The sequence below is a fragment of the Anolis sagrei genome, chromosome 3 (assembly GCF_037176765.1).
Source record: "Anolis sagrei isolate rAnoSag1 chromosome 3, rAnoSag1.mat, whole genome shotgun sequence".
Taxonomy (NCBI): Eukaryota; Metazoa; Chordata; class Lepidosauria; order Squamata; family Dactyloidae; genus Anolis; species Anolis sagrei.
This window is the reverse complement of record NC_090023.1, coordinates 182,431,097-182,446,906: the sequence shown is the minus strand read 5'-3', so window position 1 is coordinate 182,446,906 and position 15,810 is coordinate 182,431,097.

The following is a 15,810-nucleotide window of genomic DNA, read 5'->3' as shown; positions in this document are numbered from 1 at the left end:
CTCTTTCTATGAACCTGGTAGACGTGGGAGGGCCTTCTCTTTGTCCCACCAACCTTTCAAGAGCACTTGGTAGGAACTCTAGAGAGGGCCTTTTCAGTGGCTGCTCCCAGACTGTGGAACTCCCTCCCAAGAGAGACCGTGATGGCCCCATCCCTGCTTGCCTTCTGCAAACAGTTTAAGACCATTCTCTGACAGCAGGCATTTGGAGAAGGATAACGGGCATGTTGCTGGGGAGGTTGTGGGTAAGATTCGGGGGGGGGGGGGGGGTGTTGAGTATTACAATTTATTTTAAGTGTTTTCTTATATTTTAAACAGATTTTAATCAAAATCCACAAAGTGCTATTTAATTGTGCTTTGTATTTTTCATTTTTGTATTCATTTTGTTTTGTTTGTTGGACAGGGCCTTCTCTGTGGTGGCCCCCTGACTCTGGAAGTCCCTCCCCAAGGACATCAGACAAGCCCCAACGTTGGCAATCTTTAGGAAGAGCCTGAAGGCCTGGCTGTTCCAGTGTGCCTTTCCAGATTAGGAAACTTCTGGCATCATGTCCCAAATGCACTTTGTTAGAGACTAGGATTGTCTGCACATTGCACCTACCTCCAAAAAACCTCTACATACCTCCTGTCAAGTTCAGCACTTTTAAATTCTGTCCATTACATTTGGCCCGGCCTTTAGATTTTAAATGCGTCATGGTGTCATTGTTTTTAGTGTTTTATTGTTTTGCTTGATGTTTTATTATTTGATTATGAGTTTTACTGTTATATTTGTATGTTGTTGTTGTTGGTGGCCTTGGCCTTTGTAAGCCGCATCGAGTCCTTCGGGAGATTTTGCGGGATATAAATAAAGTTAATAATAATAATAATAATAATAATAATAATAATAATAATAAATTATGACTGAAGTGTGTGATTGTTCGCCACCTTGATTCCCCATGGGGTGAAAGATGGGGTAATAAATAAATAAATAAATAAATAAATAAATAAATCTATATAATTAAAAATGTAATGTTCGTTTGTGGGATTAACATAACTCAAAAACCACTGGGCGAACAGACACCAAATTTGGACACAAGACACCTCTCAGGCCAACAAGTGACCATCACTTATGAAAACACTGAAAAACACAGCAGAAGAGACTTAAAAAGCAAAAAAAGAACAGAAAATACATTACAATACATGCGCAAACCACATATATATATGCGCAAACACACATATATACAAATACACACAAATATATACACAAACAAAACACATATACACAGACTGGGTCACAGGAGCGCATGGCAGGAGACGGTTAGTAAATAAATAAATTTTGTTGAATTATCTTGTCTAGCTTAGAGAAGATTTGCCAATTTAATTAATGGACATTGTACAATTTGTTTTAGCTGACTGGCACACCTTACTGAAAAGACATGAAAACATGAAAGACATGCCAAACAATAATAAAACAGTCAAGTGGTCATTTCCTTAGGCTGAGCAGATATATGAAATGACAGATTTGAAGGAGGAAAAGGATCAAGACTTAGATAATACAATGGAGCTACTGTGGGGAGTGAGTCCAGATATAACAGGAAGAACAAATAGAATAGTTCAAGGGAGGAGACTTTGGTAAGGGTAAATCAAGTCATAAAGTGAAGGCAGTGTGTGATAGCAAATAATGGATGGAATCCTGTTGGTGATTCCCCACTAGAATAGAACCATTCATTCAATGGTTGAGTGGTAAATCATCATGTAAATATTGGCATTCCAATATTTACAGAATTCAAAACGATCTTAACAGATTAGAGAGATGGGCCAAAACCAACAAAATGAAGTTCAACATTGAAAAATGCAAAATACTCCATTTAGGCAGGAAAAATGAAATGCAAAGATACAGAATGGGGAATGCATGGCTCGAAAGTAGTATGTGTGAAAAAGATCTTGGGGTCCTCATGGACAACAAGTTAAACATGAGCCAACAATGGGATGCAGCAGCAAAAAAAGGCAAAGGGATTTTGGCCTCCCTCAATAGGAGTCTGGTGTCTAGATCCAGGGAAGTTATGCTACCCCTCTATTCTGCCTTGGTTAGACCACACCTGGAATATTGTGTCCAATTCTGGACACCACAATTCAAGAGAGATATTGACAAGCTGGAATGTGTCCAGAGGAGGGCGACTCAAATGATCAAGGATCTGGAGAACAAGCCCTACGAGGAGCGGCTTAAATAGCTGGGCATGTTTAGCCTGAAGAAGAGAAGGCTGAGAGGAGACATGATAGCCATGTATAAATACGTGAGAAGAAGTCATAGGGAGGAGGGAGTAAGCTTGTTTTGTGCTTCCCTGGAGACTAGGACGCAGAACAATAACTTCAAACTACAAGAAAGGAGGTTCCATCTGAACATGAGGAAGAACTTCCTGGCTGTGAGAGCCGTTCAGCAGTGGAACTCTCTGCTACGGAGTGTGGTGAAGGCTCCTTTGTTGGAAGCTTTTAAATGGAGGCTGGATGGCCATCTGTTGGGTGTGCTTTGAATGCAATTTTCCTGCTTCTTGGCAGGGGATTGGACTGGATAGCCCACGAGGTCTCTTCCAACTCTATGATTCTATGATTCTAAATATATCTAAGATGATGAAAAGATCTTATCTAGTCAGAGAGGATGCATCCAGGCAGCACCTATAGTGTGTGCCTTCCCGCATTTTCCTCTGGGGCGTCCACATGATGCTTCAGGGGAAAAGAATGCTTTTGGCACAAAGCAGGAAAACCCTCCTTTTTGCCGAGGTAATTTGTCTGCTGGAAAGACCCGTGTCTTTCAGAAGACCCGTGTCTTTCAAGGTGCGGGGTTGTGTAGATGGGACCAGGGATTGTGCTGCGTGACTTCCAGTGCCCTGTCTCAGGTTTCTTGGGCTCCTGGAGCCCAAGAAACCCAAGACAGCCCACACCTCCTTCCAAAACCCATTAAAAAGCCTTTAAAAAAAGAAAAATAACTCACCGGCCACCATTCCCCCTTCTCTAGAGCTCTCCTGGCATGTACCAATAAGACCAGCACACCACCACCCTGCTGCATCAGCTCCACTGGCTGCCGGTCCACCTCCGAGCACAATTCAAAGTGCTGGTCTTGACCTATAAAACTCTATACGGTTCCAGCCCAGTGTACCTGTCCAAACGTATCTCCTTCTACATCCCACCTAGGAGTTTAAGATCTTCCAGGGAGGCCCTGTTCTCAGCCCCACCTCTGTCGCAAATACGCTTGGCGGGGACGAGGGATAGGGCCTCCTCGGTGGTGGCACCCCATCTGTGGAATTCACTCCCCAGTGAAATTATATTATCTACATCCCTCCTTTCCTTTAGAAAGAAGTTAAAAACGTGGATGTGGGGCCAGGCCTTTGGGTAATCATGCGGACAATGACAATGATGAAAATCAACATGGAAATGGACTACGGACAAGCTTGATGGAGTCTCTACCTACAGAATTTCAGCTTTAAATGGTTTTTAATTGAATGTGATTTGTTTTAAATGTATGTAATTATTGATTTTATTATGTACTAGCTGTACCCGCCACATGTTGCTGTAGCCAACCTTCTCTCCTTCCTTCCTCTCCTTCCTTCCCTCCCTCTTTCCTTCCTTCCCTCTTTTTCTTTCCCTTCTTCTTTCTTCCTTTTCTACCTGTTTCTTTTCTTGCTTCCTTTGCACTTTGGTTCCATCCTTCCTTGTCTCTTCCCTTCCTTCTTCCCCTCCCTCTTTCTCTCTTTCAATTCTTCTCTCCTTCCTTCCCTCTTTCAATTTTTTATTTCCTTCTCTCCGTCTTTCCCTCCTTCTCTCCCTCCTGCTCTCCTTCCTTCCATCTCAACCCTTCTTTCTTTCCTTGATTCTCTCCTTCCCTTCTTCTTTCCCTCCTTCTCTCCCTCCTTCTCTCCCTCCTTCTCTTCTTCCTTCCTTCCTTCCTTCCTTCCTTCCTTCCTTCCTTCCCTCCTTCCCCCTTTCTGTGTATGTGTTTTGTGTGTGTGCATATATGTGTGTATATGTGTGTGTGTATATATATATGGTTTTGCGCATGTGTTGTAATGTATTTGGGGGGTTGGCTTTTTAAGTCCCTTCTGCTGTGTTTGTCAGTGTTTTTATGAGTGATGGTCACTCGTTGGTCTGTTAGGGGTGTAATGTCCAAATTTGGTGTCAATTCGTCCAGTGGTTTTTGAGTTATGTTAATCCCACAAACGAACATTACATTTATATTTATATAGATTTAATTATGTATACATTGGAGGCATCAAATTGTTGCTGGCTGGTAGCTGCCCTGAGCCCCCCCCCCCGGGGGGGTTCAGAAGGACGGGGTACAAATAGTGGAAATAAATAAATAATGCACCAGGAGAAGGGGGGAGGAAGAAAATTGCTTCTGCCCCCCCCCCCACCTTCCTGGCACATCAGTGGTACATGCAAGGAGAGCTCCAGAGAAGGAGGAATAGTAGCCTGGCAGGCCATCTGGACTCCCCCCCCCCCCCCCCGCCCAGAAAACCACGCTGTGTAGAACTGCCCAGAGATAAACTGTGGTGCAGTGGTTTGAGTGATGGGCTACAACTCCAGGAATCAAAGACTCAACTCCAAGGGTTCCTTGGGCAAACTACACACTCTCAGCCTCAGAGGCAGGGAAAAGCAAACCTACTGTGAACAGATCTTGCCAATAAAATTCTGTTTGAGTTACCAGTTGGCAAACCGCAACTTCAGTACTTCTCACTCTTGGCTATTCTGGACAGGGATTGGCAGCCCTTGAACATTTTCATTATCATTTCCATTACTGAACTGGTTCTACTGTCAATAAGGTTATCATTCCCTTAGGCCCAAGCTTACCCCTATATTAGATCTAATTTTGCCTTCTTTTACGTAAAAACTTTTCAGGTATTTGAAGTCTGACTTCATTCTTGAAGTCAAACTGTCCTTTCAATGGGTTGCTGAGTTTTCCAGAGGGGTCTGTTGGAAACTAAGTAAACGTCATTTCCAACAGACCCCTCAACCTATGAGGGTGCCTGTCATAGATGTGGACAAAACGTCAGGAAAGAATGCTTCTGGAACATGGATGTACAGCCTGGAAAACTCACAGCAACCCAGTGATTCTAGCCATTTCCCCTTCTTCTCCTACAGACATATGTTGATATAGCAATGCCCTAATACTAAGATGTTAGCTTTCAATATTGCATCAATATTGCATCAATATTTCATCAGGAGAATATATATATATTCTCCTGATGCACAGCAGCTTAGAGAATCAGACTACAAAATCTCCATGCTTCAGAAGGGGTGGTGGAAATGTTGGATTTCACCAGCACCTTAAACTTCTACTGATATTTATCTATTGAGAGTAAAGGTGGAGTAGTAAAACTACAATACAAGCCTGAACAGAAGGCTATGAAGCTATGTACATAGCTATTTCACGTGACGCTTATTCAGAATAAGCAGTCTTTTGCACGGCATTGGCTTGTATCACAGTTAAACATCTTCTAAGTTTACAAAGGGAGTTCTCAGTTAGGCAGGATATGATGACCAGCCAACAAGATGAGCTAAGGAAGAACATGCTAGAAATGTAAACATTTGCAGTAGTATATTGCAGGAACTCCCACCAGGAATGTTAGCACTACACAATAAACTTTATTACTTACTTACTTACTTACTTAGGTGATCCCACATTGTCCAAGTAGGATAGTCTTCCAGGATCAGTATGCTGGTGGGTCCGTAGGTGACTGTGGAGCCCTATTCTTGATCCGCATCTTCTCCCGCAGTGAGGGCATTGGTTTCCAGATGGAAGGTTGTCCTGGTCAGGGTTGGTTTGACACGCCTTTCTCTTGGCACGTTTCTCTCTTTCACCCTCCTTTCGTGCCTCTTCAAATTCTACAGCACTGCTGGTCACAGCTGACCCCCAGCTGGAGTGCTCAAGGGCCAGGGCTTCCCAGTTCTCAGTGTCTATGCCAGAGTTTTTAAGGTTGGCTTTGAGCACATCTTTAAATCTCTTTTCCTGTCCACCAACATTCCATTTTCCGTTGTTGAGTTAGGAGTAGAGCAACTGCTTTGGGATACGGTGGTCGGGTATCCGGACAACATGGCCAGTCCAGCGGAGTTGATGGCAGAGGACCATCACTTCAATGCTGGTGGTCTTTGCTTCTTTCAGCACACTGATATTTGTCAATTTGACTTCCCAAGAAATTTGCAGGATTTTCCAGAGGCAGCGCTAATGAGATCGTTCCAGGAGTTGCATATGACGTCTGTAGACAGTCCACGTCTTGCAGGCATGTAGCAGGGTTGGGAGGACAATAGCTTTATAAACAAGCACCTTGATATCTCTACAGATGTCCTGGTCCTCAAACACTCTCTGCTTCATTCAGAAAAAAGCTGAACTCACAGAGCTCAGGTGGTATTGTATTTCAGTGTCAATGTTGACTTTTGTGGAGAGGTGGCTGCCAAGGTAGCGGAAGTGATCAACATTTTCTAATGTTACACCATTAAGCTGTGTTTCTGGCACTGGAAGGGGATTGGCTGGTGACTGCTGGAAGTGCACTTTGGTTTTCCCAATGTTCAATGACAGGTCGAGCTTCTCGTATGCTTCTGCAAAGGTGTTTAGAGTGCCTTGTAGGTCTTCTTCTGAATGCGCACAGACAAAGTTGTCATCAGCATACTGGAGTTCTATAACAGATGTTGTTATAGCCTTGGTTTTGGCTTTCAGTCTGCTGAGGTTAAATCGCTTGCCATCTGTCTGATAGATGATTTCCACTCTGGTGAGAAGCTTCCCATCAAAAAGGTGCAGTATCATAGCGATGAAGATGGAAAATAAAGTTGGGGCAATAACACATCCCTGTTTGACACCTGATTCCACCTTAAACGGGTCACTTTGGGAGCCATTGCTGTCCAAGACTGTTGCCATCTTGTCATCATGGAGGAGCCACAGGATGTTCACAAATTTGTCATATAAACTTTATTATATATACATTTCTCATCTGATCTTCAATATATCTTGAACTTCAGCTCCCAGAAGCCTCAACAATTATTACCAGTGGCCATGAACTGTGAGGGTTGCAATCCAAATTATTTGGGTCCAGATTATTTGACAACCCGTCTTCCACTACAGACCAACTCAGACACTGAAGTCATTGGAAGAGGCCCTCCTCTTAGTCCCACCCCTCTCCCAAGCATAGCTGGTGGGAACAAGAGAAAAGGCCTTCTCCGTGCCACCTACCTCTGGAACTCCATGCCTAAGGAGTTAAAGATGGCTCCCTCCCTCCCTGCTTTCAAGAAACAGCTGAACCTTTGTTCATTGGCTTATGAGGAGGAGGAGGAGGAGTTGGTAATACTACCATTATACCTCTGATTACATCTCTCTAGGAATCTCGAAGTTCTCTAGTGTGATTCTGTGATTACCTTCTGCTGAAAGTTGACCACAGAATAGTGCTGGAGGAAATACAAATGCCTAGGGAAGTGTTCTCTCTAGAAAACTCTGTTACAGTAAGCCATGTTACAGTAAGCCGTAACAGGATCAAGTATGTGTGTGTTAAAGAAAACCTTATGCTGTTAATTATTATGCGCAGCTGCTAATGTAGGTTGACTAGTAAGTTTGGATTACACCACACCCGGTGGGGTATAACTTATAACTGTATGGTTTTTAGAATACCTTTTGCTCTGAGGAGCCTTTGCTCAGGCATTTTGCTCAACCATTTCTACTGCTCTCTCATTTGGAGGAAGTCGAAGAAGCCTTATTCTGTATTGCTTACAAAGACTATGTAAGTTTGTTGCACTGTTTGTAACATTCAAGTTTATGTTTTAACTCTGCTGATAAGAGTACCGTTTTCTGTTCTTTTTCCTCTTGCCTGGGTGCAATGTTATTGTATCTTCTGCACTGGACTTGACTGAAATACGCTTAGCGCAACAAATTCTAAGTCTTCTGGCATCACTCTAGAGTCAACTGCCAGCAGAAGTTGACCACAGAGTTGCACTGGAGGACCTTGGGATTCCTAGAAAAAGTACATATTAAGGAAATTCATTAATAATCAAATCTAAATAACTTAAAATTCACAAAACGTTTTGGCAGCAAAAACATTTTGCAAGAATGAATTTCCAAGAATTTCATGGCCTTTTTCCTCAGATGGAGGTTACAGGAAGTGAGAAAGAGTTCCCATAATCATTTTCATGCATTACTCAACATCAGTTGCAACAGATTCCAGCTGCAAGCTGGAACTAATGTAAGGTTTTGATCATGCCAGTTTTATGAATCCCTCATTTAGCACTATTGTTGGTGTTAAACGAGTAATCGCCGCTTGATTACAATTTTGTAAAAAAAAGGATTCTTCTTTTGCAAACAGAAAGCACATTAATACTTGAAATAAAAGCCACCTTAGCTCACTCAAGCATAGTAGTAGAGTGCTTCAGATTACTCTCCACAACATTTTTCCCGTGTGAAAAGTATAACTTTGTACTTAATACATCTGAAACTCAAGCTATTTAGATGGTGGGATTTGTCCTCTGACAAGTTCAGGTTCTCCCTCCTTCCCCAGAAATAACCAGTGATAGCGTGACAATTACCTTGGAAAACCAGGAACTAAACCAAACTGATCTAGTGAATGATAGTGGCACTGGTTGCATAAGTCAGGCAGTGATTCAGCTCTTTTCCTCATATCTGACAGATCCCAGTAGGTTCAGCCTTCCCGAGCCCTGCCAACTCAAACAATTGCTACCTTTGCCAACTGAACAGAATTGTGAGCTCAACCGCAAGAAAAAGGAGTCTTTTGGAGGGGCAAATATGTGCAACATGTCCCTTGTTGCCAGCTCCCTTCTGACAACCTTTTGAAAACAAATAATAAAAATTGCAATGTAACTTTGGCACAGTCATTATTGCATTTATAGTTGTGAGCATTCAGTGAGCATGCTATTTTGTTTTAGGTAAGAGAAGTGTATTCAGCTTTTTTCATTTAGTTATATGCATATGTTCCAAGTAGAAGAGTCTGTGCATCAATCCAACTTCTCTTTAGAGTCCATTGCTTCAGCCTGGGCAAGAATGTACTAGGAAACTGTAGAAGCAGCAAAACAGGCCCTCCAGATAACCCTCTTATAGTGCCAAGGCAATTGGGATGTTGGGTTGGGAGAGGCTGACTACCCACGAAAGGCACAACTACAAGCCTCCTAACTGCTGCTTCTCCTCCTCTTCCCTCCCCCCAAGTGGAGCTGTTTCATGTGGTACCTGGAAACGGGGGAACCTTGGTGTCTTCGTTTTTAGGCCTGTTCCTGGGATTATTTGGGGTGATGATTCAGAAAATTGCATTGGATAGACCACATCAGCTCTAAATTATTAGATATGGATTTCTGTGGGTGAGCAGATGGTGATTATTGAATGGCAAATATTCTGTATTAGAAGCTTGAACTGATGTGGTCTATCCAATGCAATTTTCTGAATCAGCACCCCAAATAACCAAATCAAATCTAAAGTTGACCAAAAACTGATTCGTAAGCCTTTTGGTACTAATGTTGGAGAGTGGTCCCTGGTCAAAAAAAAAATCGGGAACCACTGCTCTAAGTGAACTCAACGGTCAACATAACCCTGGAGATCATAGAGATTTTTAAAGAGATCATACAGTTGGAACTCTATATCCATTGATTCTAATTCCACAAATCCAACCAGTTACAGATTGAAATATTTTTAAAAATCCAAAAGCAATGATCTTGCCATTTTATATTGTTGTTGTTCATTTGTTCAGTAATTTCTGACTCTTCATGACTTCATGGACTAGTCCACGCCAGAGCTCCCTGTCGGTTGTCATCACCCCCAGCTCCTTCAAGGTCAATCCAGTCACTTCAAGGATACCATCCATCTATCTTGCCCTTGGATGGCTCCTCTTCCTTTTTCCTTCCATTTTCCCCAGTATAATTATCTTCTCTAAGCTTTCCTTTGTTCTCATAATGTGGCCAAAGTACTTCATCTTGGCCTCTACTATTCTTCCCTCCAATGAGCAGTTAGGCTCATTTTATATTAAGATACACTATTTCACTATGTTGTCCTATATATATGAATTTTGTTATCCACAGTGGTTCCTGGAACCGAACCTCAGCAAGGCATTTATTAATTACATTGTGAATGATTAAAGCAACAAAACTTAAACCTGGATATATGGAGGGCCAACTGAATGAAGCTGAGAAATTAAGCTCATTGCGGTTGTGATATTCCAAAACAATCAAAGGACAACCAATAACAAAGACAAGTCCTTAAACATCTAAATAGTTTCTGAAAAGGTGTTTAAGCACAAATAGCTTTCTACTCCAGTGCTTGTGATAAGTTTACAACCTTATCATTCATCAAATATTTTTGAAGTTAAAAGATTGGTCTTGCTCATGATACAGAATGTTACAGAGGAATAACTGATAATAGTTCTGCCTCAGGTGCCTCCTGAAGTAACTCACGCATGCCAAGCTTATGCCACGTATAACAATTTATTGAAAATAATTGTATCATTTCCTGATTAAATATTCCTTCAAAGCAAGTATGTGTGGAAAATGTCATAACAAATACCAAAGAAATCAGCACTGCATTTGTCTCACAAGTATCAGCAGTGCATGGAATGGTAAAAAAAAAAAATTCACTCTATGGCAGTGTTTCTCAACCATCTTAATGCTGTGACCCCTTAGTACAGTTCCTCATGTTGTGGTGACCCCCAAACATAACATTATTTTTGTTGCTACTTCATAACTGTAATTTTGCTACTGTTATAAATCATAATGTAAATATCTGATATGCAGGATGTATTTTCAAATCTCAAATACCCGATATGCCCAAATTTGAATACTGGTGGGATGGCGGTGGTTGATTTTGTCATTTGGGAATGTTGGAGTTGCTGGGATTTATAGTTCACCTAAAATCAAAGAGCCTTCTGAACTCCATCAATGATGGAATTTAATAAAACTTGGCACACAGAATTCTCATGACCAAGAGAAAATACTGGAAGGGCCTGGTGGACATTGACCTTGAGTTTTTGGAGTTGTAGTTCACCTATACCCAGAGACCACTGTGGACACAAATGATGATGGATCTGGACCAAACTTGGCACAAATACTCAATATGCCCAAATCTGAACACTGGTGGAGTTTGGGGAAAACAGACCTTGACATTTGGGAGGTGTCATTGTTGGGATTTATAGTTCACCCACAATGAAATAGCATTCTGAATCCCACCAATGATAGAATTGGACCAAAACATCCCACACAGAACCCCCATGACCAACAGAAAATATTATGTTTTCTGATGGTCTTTGGCGACCCCTCTGACACCCCCTCATGACCCCCACAGGGGTCCCGACCCCCAAGTTGAGAAACACTGCTCTATGGGGAGAAACTGTTCCAAGACACACAAAGATTGGAAAAACTAAGGATCAGGAAAGCACATCTGCTGTGCTCCCTGACTTTCCTTCTATGCTGCAGAGACACAGATACCATCCCACAATTTCTCGCAGCTAAAAGGCAGGAGAAAATGCCTCTAGAACATGGCCATATAGCCCGAAAAAACCTACAACAACCCATTACATTTTTATTTATATAGAAGATAGTAAGCTTAGTTGACTTGAGGAAATCAAATAAATTAAAACCAAATTGCCATTTCTTCAGTGCAGGCTGTTGAGGACAGTGCATTTTCTGCCAAATGAAAAACAGAAGAAACACAACTCCAAATTTCTAAATCAGAGAAAAACAAGAGGCATTCTTGCACAATCCACTTGGAGGCTTATGTAAGAGAACTGGAATGCAGTTATTACTTTAGTTGGTTGTAACTCCCTTTGGGAGTCGTTTATTGAGAACAGTCTTGTAAACATGAAATCAAAGCAGACATTTGATTACAATAAGCTGTAATAGTTATTGTGTAGTTTTATCAACACAGGGGCTTCTTAACACTATGCCTCACAAAATGTGTGAAGGATTATAAGGGAATAATGCCAGAATAATGGCCCAAGGACTTCAGTTTAAATCTGAAGGACACCACCATGCGGCTTATATTGTAAAGTTATAGACACAAAAGTCTCAAGCCGCACTAAAGCAGACTTTTGCACATTCTCTAATCAAATTGTAAATTGTCATGCGACCCAGTTGATGCTCAATGCAGCCATCCAAGGCAGTTTTAGCAAACAATTAGATTGGAGTTTGAGAAAGTTGCTGTGATCAGTTACATACTCACAAACGTCATTTAAGTGCCATATTTGCTACAATTTGTATTTATTTCCTCAGACTGCAGACTTGGCGACCACAATACAATTAGAGCAGTAAAACGAGGTCAAACACAGAGGCTTTTGCATGATTTCCAGCTATGCAAATGTTGCGTCTCTGTTAAAAAAACAGACACAGAACAACATGCAGCTGTTCAAGAACAAAATGATCCTGCAGGACATAACAGGATAGTAATATTTTAAAAGTTTGACAGCAACAAAAGAAAAGCTGACTGAACCAACTCGTAGAACAGAGAAAGATGAGTACAAGCTGCATCACAAACCAGTCTCTGAAGATGGAGGAATGTAGCGAAATAGTATGTAGGGGTGTGTGAAATGACACAAATCCATTCTGTTTTGTTCCGAATTTCGGGTGACCCTCCCCTTCTGTTTTTGGGAACGTTCTTCCCAAAACAGAAATGGAACTCCTGATCCCAAATTCAAACACCCACCTTCTAATCTCCCAGAATATTCCCAAAAACTAAATAGGGAGAACCTGAAATTCGAAGCAAAAACAGAATGGATTTCTGCCATTTCACACATCCCTAAATGGCAGATAAGAAATTATAAATGGAGGGGAAAAGGAAAAACAGCAAAATTATAGTAGTAGCTATAGTAGTAGTAACCCTGCCAAGACACAACCATGCAACCATGAAGCCAACAGGAAATTGAAAGTCAACTGGGAAGGTCAAGAGCTTGAACCTTGTTTCCATCCTAAATATCTCGATGTTACCTTAGATCGAACACTAGCATATAGGAAACACTGCTTGAACACCAAGCACAAAGTAGCTGCACGCAATAACATCCTGCGGAAACTTACTGGCAGCACATGGGGTGCAGACCCAAAATTAGTAAGAACATCGGCCCTGCTCTTGTCTTACTCAGCTGCTGAGTATGACCGCCCTGCTTGGCATAGGTCTGCCCATGCAAAGCAGGTAAAAATAGCATTGAATGAAACATGCAGAATAATCACAGGATGTTTTAAACCTACACCTGTTGATAAACTCTTCAAGCTAGCTGGCATTGCCCCTCCTGATGTGTGATGGGAAGTTGCTGCTAAATGTGAGAGAAATAAGGTTGAACACTGTGAAAGCCACCCACTGCATGGCTACCAGCCTCATCCCAGCAGACTCAAATAAAGGAAAAGCTTTATGAGAACTACCACTCCTCTTGGCGTCCCCCCAGCAACAGCAAGGGTGTCCCTCTGGGCAGCTAAACCAGGAAATCCCAACTGGATGGCCACCCACAAAGGTCTTCCTCCAGGGGCAAACCAAGAATGGGCAACTTGGAAGTCCCTGAACAGACTCAGAAGTGGAGTAGGCAGATCAAAAGACAACTTGGCAAAATGGCATTACCTAAAAGAATCCCACACCCTGTGTGACTGTGGAGCAGAACAAACAACTCCAGATCTGTATGCTTGTCCACTGTGTCCTGCTTCATGTACAGAGGAAGAATTGTTGGAGGTTACAGACAATGCCATTGCTGTTGCCCGTTTTTGGTCAAAAGATATTTAGCCATCTGCACTCCTATTTTATCAGTTTTATACTAATTTATGCAATGCTTTTGATACGAAATAATAATAGCAAAATTATAGAAGGAATAAAAAAGATAACATACTATATCTTACAAAGGACTGAAGTTTGGTTCCAGGAACACACCCTCCCCGAACCAGGATATTAAAATCCATGGATACTCAAGTCCCATTATATACAATGCTGCAGTATAATGGGGGCTCTAACAAAGAAATTTAAACCATCCATTTGGTTACAATCTTAATGTGAGATGTGGTTTCTTGTGGCCTTTTTAGTTAATCTTCTCTCTTCCCACAAATTCTGCAAGTTGCTTCTGGTGTAAGAGAATTGGCCATCTGCAAGGACGTTGCCCAGGGGACGCCCAGATGTTTTACCATCCTGTGGGAGGCTTCTCTCATGTCTCCATATGAGAAGCTGGAGCTGCCAGATGGAAGTTCACACCACTCTCCAGATTTTTAACCTTTTGGTCAGCAGTCCTGCTGGCACAAGGGTTTAACCACCGGGAGCTAATTGTGTCCTAACACACATTTTAAAGCAGTCAGTAAGGTTCTTCCATGATGAAGTTACCTTGCTCCACTTCCATGTACTTGGCCAAACCAATTGAATGGGGACAAAGTAAATGAGAGGAAAGGGATGGGTAGACTGCAAAATCCTGACAACCCTGCAGACTGCCCTTTTCTTCCAGGAACAGAAAGTTAGGCCCCTTCCACACAGCTGTATAAAATACACATTGAACTGGATTATATGGCAGTGTGGACTCAAGACAACTCGGTTCAAAGCAGATATTGTGGATTATCTGCCTCTTTATTCTGGGTTATATGGCTGTGTGGAAGGGCCCAGACAGAGAAATTACGGAGAGATCCAGAAACACTTCGGCACAAAAAGAAGATGAAGTAGTAGATAAGCAGATGTGTGTTCTTAGAGCAGACATAGCAATCGGTAGGATAAAGTTGAAGGATATGTCGGAGCTTTCCAAGCATTTCATGTTGGTGACATACTTTTTAGACATGCACTATTTGTAACACAGTAATCCAGTTTTTACTTTAAATATCACAGAAACATCCTCTGGAATTGGTTGTTGTAGGTTTTTTCGGGCTATATGACCATGTTCTAGAGGTATTCTCCCCTGACGTTTCGCCTGCATCTATGGCAAGCATCCTCAGAGGTAGTGAGGATGCTTGCCATAGATGCAGGTGAAACGTCAGGGGAGAATGCCTCTAGAACATGGTCATATAGCCCGAAAAAACCTACAACCCAGTGATTCTGGCCATGAAAGCCTTTGACAATAAATCCTCTGGAATCTCGGGATTTGTAAATTGCCGAGGCACTCGAGATCTCTGACTTAGGATTCTAAATACTATACCTCTTATTGCAAATCCTAAAATTTCATGGCTATGTAAATGGAATCAAAGCAGTACAGCCGTACAGTTGAAAGAGCCCCAAAGTTGCTATTCAACTGGTTGTTCCTCTGCCAGGGAAATGCCAGAGGAAGGGGAAAATTTTCAACAATTCATTTCCAAAATCCCAAGGATCTGTTTAAAACAGTGGTTCCCAACCTGTGGTCCGTAGACTACTAGTGGTCCGCAAGAACCAAAATATGGTTTGCTGCCTCACCGTTGCTACACCATTGCAATGAGAGCAACTGGTCTCGTGAAACCCTCTTTTAGTGCTGAGGCAACAGGGATGCCAGGCGGGGAGAGGCTGACTATCCACAAAAGGCGCAACAAGCCTCCCGATTGTTGCTTCTCCTCTCTCCCCGAATGGAGCCGTTTCATGTAGTGCTTGGAAGCGGGAGCGCCTTGGTGTCTTCGTTTTTAGGCCTGTTCCTGGGATTATTTGGGGTGTTGATTCAGAAAAGTGCATTGGATAGACCGCATCAGTTCACAATTATTAAATATGATTTTTATGTGGGCAATCAGATGGCAACTACTGGGCGGCATATGTTCTGTATCAGAAAACAGAGCTGATGTGGTCTATCCAATCCAATGTTCTGAATCAGCACCCCAAATAACCAAACTGAATCTGAAGTTGACCAAAAACTGATTCATAAGCCTTTTGGTACTAATGTTGGAGAGTGGTCCCTGGTCAAAAAA